Below are 9,415 nucleotides of genomic sequence, written 5' to 3'. Positions count from 1 at the left end.
ACCTATGAGATATACACGGTAACTGGTATAACATGGGTTTAATAAATTGGTCAGTTGGCTTTTGTAGATTTGAACGTGAAAACTGTTAGGTTGAAAACTAGATATAAATCAGATTTATTAATCTAAATCCGATTTTGTTTTGGATTAATGTTTCAGATCAGTTTTTTATACCTTAAAAAGTTGGTTATAATTTAAAATGTTAAAGCTCAAGCTATCCTGGGATAGAAACTAATTTCTAATAATGTAGCAAAAACTGTATTCCTTTGAGATAACTAATTTCTAATTATGTATGTTTCAAAAACCGTATTCCTGACAGTTTTTAAAAATGTTTTATAAATAGGTCACAAGAAGCAGTATCTGCATTAAAGACCCACTCTCACTTGTTTCCTTGAGGACCTGTCATAGATTATTTTTTAGGCAATTTAATGCATGCACTGATACCAATGAGAGTTCATTTTTGATCCAGGAGCTTCTGATATTCTGTTAAGCATTAAAGCAATACTTAATTTTAGTCCTTAAATTAGATTTCTTGACTCCAGATATAAAGTGGAGAATACCTCATATACTGTGACTTGAAAAATAAGATCTATGTTATTCTTATTTTCTCTCCACATATCTTGAGGAAATGTATCTGAGTGATTTCTGTTATATATCGAGTGAAGGCTAGTTCAGAAAAGCAGAATGGAAATCTTTAACGACAGCACACCATAATAAAAAATTTTAGTAATATTTTAGTAAAGTTATATATAACTATTCAAGAGATAAAAGATATATTAATGTTATCCAATGATTTTTGTAGAAAAAAAGAATTCCTTCTAAGCCCTTAGAACTTAGTGCTCATATATTTGAATTTTAAGTAATTTATTTAAATTAAACACACCCTAATTTTTTCAAATCAATGTTTCCCAAGCCTTACTTCATTATAGAATCATCTGGAGGGCTCTGAATAATAGACCCTACCCCACAATTTGTCCACCCTTAAGTTTTCCCAAAAGCTCTTGAAGTTATTCTAAATTATAGTCAGGATGAAGTACAGTGAGTGTAAATTAATTTAAGAAAATGTTCTCTTTCCTGTGTTAACTTTTTAAATTAGTAACATAGCCAATTAAGTTTTGATATTGTGAGTTCCACTAAGGAATATGTTCTTTAGACAACTAGTATTTATTCCATCTTAAATTCCATCAAGCTTGCTTGTGTTATGATTAATTATTTCAACTTAAAATTGTGTTCAAGCTGATAGGGTGAGAATAGGTAATAGTTTCTTTTTTTTTTTTTTCCTTTAGAACTGCCTTTTTTGGGGAAATGGAGGATGGGGACATTTAAGCACTGTTCACTAACCTACAGGTCAGATTTGTCAGCGTCTGTCTGTACATTTGGAAAAGAAAGCTGATCTTAGTTTGTGTGTTGGTAAAAGGGTGTAGTTTTAGTTCTCTCTTAAAAAAGGAATCTACTTCCCCAGAGTTCTAAAAAAGCTTTGACAATCCCCAACGGGCAATTATATACTCCTTCACTACTTCTCAGTAGGAAGAATGTTTCACATTGCTCCTATATGTTTTCTTATTAACATTCAGAATTGGGAATTTTATAATTATTCCAGTGAATAATTTTCTGAAGGTGATGACTTGGAGGATAAAACAAATGTTTGCAATTTTGTTCTGCAATGTTTGTTTACTTTTATGTAAATATTTAGTATGTGAGTTACACAATTCTAATAAATCTCATGTTTTTTCATTACATATAACTTGACCTCCCAATTTCATGTTATACAATGTTTCTTTAAAGACACTTAAATGGAAAATATGAAAATATATAGATTTGTATGTCAATTTGTACTTCAGAAATCCATATATTTGTCATTTATTTTTTTAAGAACCTCCTAATTAACAGCATGACTAAGTGGTATTGAAATGAACCCCCTGCCCCAACCTCTCTGATATCTTTGTCCAAAATTTTATCTGTTGGAAGTTGTCAGCCATCCATATTGAGGGTTCATAAAAAAATGGTTATGAATTGTATGCATTTTATATTTCTATGGTGTGTGTAGCATATTTCTACATATTCAAATTAAATTGATACTTTTTAAAGCCTTAACCTGAATTGCCTTTTTAGTGTTTAAAATGAAAAGTACAAAAATGTATAAAGATATCTGCCCCAAAAAAGAAAGAACTGATAGTTTTGTTAGCAGTGATCTGAGAAAGATGTCAAGGTGATTTTTTTCTATCCTGAATGACAAGCTAAATTAAGAAAATGAGACAGTTAAACTCAGATGTGGAATTCTATACATACACACTATTGGAAGTCAGTGTAGTACAATATTGGGTTGTTGGAAAAGTCATGACATATTTTTTTTTTCTATGCAAAAATGTGATAATGACTTTTATGGAAAAAGTATGAGTGAGAGATGTCTGGGTTCAAATTCTGGTACCACCTTTACTATTACAATGTAGGACAAGTTATTTAACCTCCAGTTCCCATTTCCATACCAGTGTTAAAAATACTTTCTTCACAAAGTTATGAAGAAATTTTTATGTATTACATAATTTTACTAAATATGTTAATATATTTAAATTGCCTAGGACCATACTTGGCACATAGTAAATAATAGATATTAGTTAATGTAATTGCAAGGTGTAGGCTTCCAGTTGATGCATATGCTTTTATTTTTGTCATTTTATTGTGTATTAGATGATGGTTATGATAGAAAGCAAATTATTAGCAATCTAATAATGCTTGTTTCTAAGCCAGCTAGTGCATAGATAGCTAAAATATATTTATTAAATATTTTACAATTACCTGTATTTCTTTTTTTTTTAAAGGTTTATTTATTTATGCATACAAGAGCTGGGGCACAGGCCAGAGATGCAGTGGGGTGAGAGGATTCACCAGAGACAGAGTGGGGAACAGCACAGGCAGACTAACCGAAATAAACTGCTGAGGGGAGCAGTGGGCAAGACAGGAGAGGTCTGCTTCGCCATGTGGGTTGCTCCCTGGTAGGCCGGGGATCGAACTCGTGCTGCAGAGGCTTCGGATTGCTTCATAGTAGGGTGCTTAACCCCTTGCGCCACCAGGGAGGCCCAACAATTACATGTATTTTAAAAGTTAAATTATTAAATCACACAAATGAGAACTCAAACTACCACACCTTAAGATTGTACAGCCTACCTCTTTTGTTATTCACTGGCATTAGGGAGGCAGTATAAGATAAAATATCAGTGCCTAAATGTCTGAAAACTTTCAGGCAAATTAATGTTTTTGGCACCCATTTTCTTCATCAGCAACACTATATATCAATGGATGTCATATGTCCCATCAAGTAGCGTTCATACTCTATAAGAATTGGTATGTTTATGTTTTGTACAAAATACCCCATATGAGTTTACTCTTTTTTTTTTAAAAGATTGATTTATTTTTATGCATACAAGAACTGGGGTGTAGGCCAGAAGTGCAGTGGGTGAGAGAATTCACCAGAGACAGAGTAGGGAGCAGAACTGGCAGATGTACTGAAATACACTGCTGAGGGGAGCAGCAGGCAAGACAGGAGACGTCTGCTGCACCATGTGAGTTAGCTCCCTGGCCGGGGAGCGAACTCATGTTGCTGTGGCTAGCAATAGCTTGATATCACTGTCTTTAACACACTGTGCCACCAGGGAGTCCAGTTTACCCTTTCTTAAAAGACTTTCATGGCAGCCTTTACTGCTTCCTTCCCCCATACTTTTAGTTTCTGATATTAGGACAGTAGTCAGATTAAATTAATTCATGCCAAAGTATGGGTGATAGGTGGATCTTGTTAACCCACTCAATAGCTATTTCTCGTGAACTGGCTTCGTGAAATAGCAGGCTGTGTAGAGGGAGCTATTGAGTGATATGAATTTCTTCATTCTGCCTATCTAAGCAAAGTGAGTGTTCACAAAAATCCTTTGTAACTGCTACTTAAGACCACTTCCGACCAGAGTATTTCTGGCTGGTTGTTTCATTTTGTTTTTACATTTTAAAAGAACAGGTTTATTAGGAAAGGAAAGAAAAAGAGAGAGGGGCACTGGCATAGTCATAGGTGGGCAGAAGACGTACCCAGAGTCCTGTTTTGCTGAGCTTCTGGCTGGCTGAGTGATTGCCCTTTGGGAGAGGAATCAGAATCAGCGTAACTGGACTGTCAACATCAGTCCACCTCAATCCAATAATGATAACTATGAGGTTAGTTTCTGGAATGGCAATTTAGTGTGAACTTTTTAAATACCAGTCACTGTATTACACCATTTCCTTCAGGGGACCTACAATGTGATTTTTAGGCTTCCTTTCTCTGCCTATTTCTTAAATACTAATTCATGTGGGGTAGTGGTTTCAGTTTTATATGATTCCAATTCTGCAGCCCCAGATATTCTCTTGTTTTCTGAAACTATGAACCCAATAGTCTACTGAGGAAAGAGTCCTTCGTAGAAGAGCTTAACTACTAAAGCAGTTTCTTCCTAGGGATATTTGCCAATTCTGGGTGTGGAGTGAAAACTTGACTTTGCAGAACAGAGAGCACCTACTGGGAGAAAGATAAACCTATAGAGTTTTATGTAATCACTTAAGAATGATATAATGTATTAAAAACTAGAAAGAGGGGCCTCCCTAGTGGTGCAAGGGGTTAAGCATCGGCACTATGAGGCAATCCACAGCTACTGCAGCACAGCTGCTGCAGCAGGAGTCGAGTTGGAGCTGACCCACATTTTACTTTGCTTTTGGGATGAAATAGATGTTTTGAGAGATGATACCTACAACAAATCTAATCTTTTTTAAAAATTCATATATATTTTACATCATTGTTGATTTGTAAACAATGTTTGCCTTTCCCTCCACCCCCCCACACCCCCCTCAGGTGTAGTCCCCATAGAATTTCCTCCACCATTCACCTGTGCACCATCACCACAGTTCCCTGTGCTCCTCCCTCCCTCCCTCCCTCCCTCCAGTCCCTCTCCCTCCCCTCTCCTGCAGGATGTTTCTGGTTTATAATTGTTTGTTGTGTTGTGTTTTGTATTATATTTTTCCCCTGATGTCTTATTTGGTTCTCCTGTATTCCTCCTGTAAGTGAAACCATCTGATATTTTTCCTTTTCCTTCTGATTTATTCCACTGAGCATAATTCCTTCTAGCTCCATCCATGTTGCTGTGAATGGCATTAGTTTATCTTTTTTGATTGCTAAATAGTATTCCATTTACAACAAATCTAAACTATCTCTCATCCTACAAAGACCAGATTTGCCTGATTTTGAACTGGATAGTCAAAGATGCAGAAAACTGTAATTATCAAGAGAATAAAACAAAAATTAAAATACAGATTATCCAAATAATGGAGTTAGCAGACAGGGACCTATGGTAGATATATTACTATTATATATTAAAGGGAAAAATACATGAAAAATGGATAAATTCATAGAACTTCAACAGAAATTTGAAATCTAAAAAATTAAAATTCTAAAACTAAAAAAATTACTAGCATTAGGAACATATAGACAAGGGCATGATCAAGGGCTTAACATACCAGCTAAAGAATGGAGACATATTTTGGGAAGAGGAAAAATATGTTAACATATACAGGAGACATAGTCAAATGATGTGGCATGCATTTCACTGGAGTTTCAAAAGGAGATAATAAGACAAAAAATTATTTAGTGATAAGAGCCAAGAATTTCCCAAAATATATGGACCATTCTACTGATGGATTTATTCCAAGTGGAATGAATGTAGTTCATACTATATCTTGGGCTGAGAAAAACAACAGAATAAGAGAAATTGTTTTGAAAAATAATCAGCTTGTTACAGCCTTCAGTAAGTTCACCTAAAAATGATAAAGTTTTAAGCTGGATCTTTTCCATCTGTGAACAGAGATCAGAGAATTTTCTTGTACTATAAGTATCCTTTCTACTTGCACTCTGTAGTCTGACTTAGTTGCAATTACAATAGCAGGGCTGGAAAAGCCAAATTTTCTGCCCCAAGCTACACTTGGATCATGCAGAAATACCAGGTGGGAGACTTAAAATGCTGGTAGTTGAGAAAATTGGATTTTAGTATCTCAGGCTCCTTGTACATTCTTCCATTTAAGCTGTTGTTGGCTGCCAAGGAGATGAATTACTCCCACTGAGAAGACAGTTCTGGGGCACAGATTCCGAGTATAGGACATTCAGTTCAGGACCAAAGACATTGGGGGTGGATTGTGGCTGTCTTCCTTTCCTAGGAAGGAACACTAACACAGTAACTAAAATGGCTTAAAGCAGCCACAATTTATTGTTTTACAGTTCTGAAATCTAGAATTTCTAAATTGAGATGCTGGCAAGACATTTTTTTTTTTGGAAGTTCTAAAGGAAAGACTAGTCCATGATTTCCTCCTAGCTTCTAAGCTGTCAGCTAGTCTGTGTTCTTTGACCTGCAGATGTATCACTTTGTCTCCATTCACATGGCATATATCTCTCTATCATTATGTTTCCCTCTTATAAGGAAAAGAGTAATAATAGATTAAGGCTCACTCTACTATGGCCTCATCTTAATTAATGAAGTGTGCAACAACTCTAATTGCAAATAGGTTCACATTTTGATGTACCAAGGACATAGGAGGTACAAAATTCAAGCCATAACAGTACATGGTCAATCTCTCAAAGACAAAATATTCAAGAGTAATTTCTAGATTTAAAGATTGATTTTTCATGGTAGTGCTCTTTGTTTACTATCCCATAATATAGAGTGAAGAAAAACTAGATTAAAAGCATATCAAGAGTTTCAACACATTTTACCATGAAAAAAAATCCCAAGTCTTACAAACAAGAAATTACAGTAGCTCAAACCTTAGAATTATTCTCAGACTCTTGCACTGCAGGTTAAACAAAGTACCTGATAAAGAACGACAAGATGCATCTCAGATATGGTCATGGAAAACATGTTAACTGAATAGATTGAATAGAACTTAAAAGATTATCAGTTCAGATCCACTGAAATCATAGTTCTTACCTTACATCAACTTTACTAATAATTCAAAAGATAGAGGAAAACACCTGATATGGGCAAAATTCTTAAATTTTAGAATCTCTCCTTTTCCACTGGATTTGACTGAAAGATGATCTAAGTCTGCATTAAGAACAACCATTTCCCAAGAGAAGGCGTGAAACCTGACAGTCGAGGAGAACGATAAGGAACAGAAGAGGACCGAAAGAACCTGGGTCCCCAATAAAAATGCAGTAAAAGCAAAATAACTGGCATGTTACATACATGAATCAATATTTTCCTTTTCTTCTAAAACCCTTTGGGGTTGGGTTTCCTATGATGTGAAACTGAGTAAAACTTACTAAAAAATACTTTTTAAATATTTAAACATATTTTTCAATACTTTGTAATCCCCCCCAAAAAAACCTTTTTTTCAAAGCAACATGTTGTTTCTCTGGAGTCAGCCTTACATTAATTAAAGAGAGATTGGAGTGGAAAAAGTCGCACAACAGGAGGGACTATCAGGATTTTTTTTTCATATTTTTTATATCTTCTTTTTTATATCTTCTTTTGAAAATCTCAAAAAGTAAAATAGGTCTGACAAATGTGCTTTAAAGGGACCTACCTGATCTTTATCCTAGCTTATTTCCTCTCTCTCCTTACCTGCATCACTCCAATTTTAACCAACTTCCTTGCTGAAATCCCACATCAGTCTTACACCTCCCATTCTCTCTGCAGAAGTATTTACAGATTCCTAAACTCTCTTAGATTTCTTCTCAAACAAAATCAAAAACGAAATGTAATGAAAAATCAAAGCATTAGGGCAAAGAGATGTGAAGAAGATGATAATTGCATATAGGCCAGAACATAATAATAAATGGAAGACTAGTTCTTAAAAGAGAATAATTAAAAATGAAAAAATAAATTATCGTGGAGGCTATGTCTTCAGCTCTACTGTTTAGGAAATTACCTTCCTAGAAGTGGGTAACTTTATGGCAGGTTGTATAGATTTCAGAGCCTGAAGTTAAAGGATTATGGTTCTGTAAAATTTGTTCTTTCATAATTCTTAACATGGTGTTCTCTTCTTTTTAGCGAGATTTTTTTTTTAATCATTATCCTTAGTTACCTTCCTTCTTGTGTCTTATATATGGGGTAATGTCTTTGAAGAAGGTATCATATAGCCAAATATGACTGAGGTGTTGCTCAGAGGAAGGGGTCTGTGAGGTAGATATAGCATTTTACTCAATATCTTGAGGCATGGTTGGAATGATGAGACAAAGAAAATAGACCCAAGTTTTCATGCAGCTACAAATGGGAAGGAAAGGACAACCTTTTAGCAGAAAAAAGCAAGAAGCCCTTGAGACCCACAATAGTTGAAGGGTAGGACATGGAATGGACAACAGAGGTATTGTAAATACATACACGTTTATATTCTAATATATTCTAAATACACATTTTGCAGATAGGTTTTTTTTTTCACCTTTTGTAGTCATCATTACTATTGACTAGGGTGGATTGAATCAAGGATGTAGGGGAGTCAGAGAACTTTAAATAACTCAGAAAGAGGGAACCCAGGTACCTTTGTGGTGGGACTTGACAAGTTAAACAAATTAAATGTTTGGTGAAAATTAAAAGTTCAGTCAAGCCACGGTTGTTGAATGACACTGAGTCACTTAATTGTAAAGCCTCTTTCTCAATCTCAGAAGCTATGAACATGACATGACTATGCTAATATTAAGAACTGTACTACCAGTAGCTCCTTCTATTCTTTTTTTTTTTTTAAAGATTTATTTATTTATTTATACAAGCGCTGGGCACAGTCAGAAGCGCGGGAAGGTGAGAGAATTCACCAGAGCCAGAGCAGGGAGCAGAGCAGGCAAAGGGACCTAAGTACACTGCTGAGGGGAGCAGTGGGCGTGGCAGGAGAGGTCTGTGCACCATGTGGGACCCTTGCCGGGGGGCCGGGGATCGAACCAGTGCTGTAGAGGCTTCAGGCAGCCTCACAACCCAGCTCTCAACCCCCACCACTGAAGGTATAGTTATGTTTGTTCATATGTGCATCCATAAATAGTCTGACAAGAACTGAAACTACTAATAAACAACTTGTAATGGATCATAGGTTCTTTTATTTGATATACTTCAGAAATCTAGGTGGCCAGATGGAATTTAAAGAATTTAAGTTTTCATCTCTAATACCTATATTTATTATTTAAAGATATTTAAATTAAGAAAATAATTATCTAGATATTTATTAACAGAAACTATTCTAGAAGTCTAAGTACATTCTGTTATTTGAGTCTCACATTTAAAGGGAACAAATTATCATTTCCATTTAAAAATGACGAAATTGAGATTTAGAGAGGTTAAATAAAATATTCAAGAAAGCAGCTAATGGAAAATTCTTTGTCACTTATTAAACATAATAGACTACTAAGTTAAACAAGTTGATATATTTTATTATC

Source organism: Talpa europaea (genome assembly GCF_964194135.1).
Source record: "Talpa europaea genome assembly, chromosome: 15".
Taxonomy (NCBI): Eukaryota; Metazoa; Chordata; class Mammalia; order Eulipotyphla; family Talpidae; genus Talpa; species Talpa europaea.
The sequence above is the reverse complement of the archived record's forward strand: the minus strand, read 5'-3'. Positions refer to the sequence as shown.